The sequence below is a fragment of the Nannospalax galili genome, unplaced genomic scaffold (assembly GCF_000622305.1).
Source record: "Nannospalax galili isolate Female #2095 unplaced genomic scaffold, S.galili_v1.0 scaffold28, whole genome shotgun sequence".
NCBI classification, from domain to species: domain Eukaryota; kingdom Metazoa; phylum Chordata; class Mammalia; order Rodentia; family Spalacidae; genus Nannospalax; species Nannospalax galili.
Window position 1 is genome coordinate 1,088,238 of NW_008359594.1, and position 1,346 is coordinate 1,089,583.

The following is a 1,346-nucleotide window of genomic DNA, read 5'->3' on the forward strand; positions in this document are numbered from 1 at the left end:
GTTGAAGGAGCCTCAATTAGGGAGTTGCCTCCATTGGACTCGCCTGTGGCCATGTCTGAGGGGCATCTTCTTGATTGTTGAGTGGTGTGGGAGGGCCCAGCCCACTGTGGGTGGTGCCATCCCTGGGCAGGTGGACCTGTGTTGCATAAGAAAGCAGGCTGAGCAGGGGCCAGGGGAGCAAGCCAGTAAGCAGCATTCCTCCATGGCCTGTGCTCCAGCTCCTGCCTCCAGGTTCCTTCCTTGAGTTTCTACCTTGGGCTCCCTGATGAACTGCGACCTGGAAGATGTAAGATAAAATAAATGCTTTTCTTCCCAAGTTGGTAGTGGTCAGAGTACTTCGTCACAGCAATGGAGAAACAAACTAGGACACACCGTAAACACTATGGATATGGTTTGGATTACCATGAGAAAAAGAGAAAGAAAGTCATAAGGCCCATGAACGTTCAAAGAAGGCAAAAACAATGATTGGTCTGAAGGCTAAGCCGTACCATACACAGCACCATGCTGAGAAAATACAAACGAAAAAGACTATCAAGATGCATGAAAAGAGAAACACCAAACGGATGATGAAAAGACCCCACAGGGAGTAATGCCTGCCTATCTGCTGGACAGAGAAGAGCTGTCCAGAGCAAAAGTACTTTCCAACATGATTAAACAAAAACGGAAAGAGAAGGCAGGAAAATGGGAAGTCCCTCTGCCCAAAGTTCGTGCTCAAGGAGAAACAGAAGTACTGAAAGTTATTCGAACAGGAAAGAGAGAAAAGAAAGCGTGGAAGAGGATGGTTACTAAAGTCTGCTTTGGCAGTGATGGTTTTATGAGAAAACCACCTAAATATGAAACGTTCATTAGGCCAATGGGCCTACGTTTGAAGAATGCCCATGTAACACATCCTGAACTGAAAGCCACCATTTGCCTATTTGGTATGAAAAAGAATCCATCATCTCCACTGTATACAACTCAAAGGTGTAATCATGAAAGGTACAGTCACTGAAGTCAATATGAGTGAGTTGGGCCTTGTGACACAAGGAGGCAAGGTTATGTGGGGAAAATATGCCCAGGTTACCCACAATGCTGTAAATGATGGCTGTATAAATGCAGTCTTACTCACTTGACAGCAGTTTCATACATGTCACTCCTGACCATTATTGAAGACCACAAAGCAGTCAGGAAAATGACTACTGCTGTGATATTTCAGAATACTACCAAGCAGCCTTACATATATGCAGTCCTCAAGAGATTTATTAAATTGTTTCAAAAAAATTCAAAAAAAAAAAGGATGCTCAGACTCATAAACACCAGCCACGAACTATTGGTACAAATCAACCCTGACTTAGGAAATGATTGCT

General features: G+C 44.1%; 1 pseudogene; it reads left to right on the forward strand.

Annotated features, from left to right (window-relative positions):
* Positions 1-348: 348 nt before the first annotated feature.
* Positions 349-1,112, forward strand: LOC103726051 (annotated as a pseudogene).
* The last annotated feature ends 234 nt before the right edge of the window (positions 1,113-1,346 follow it).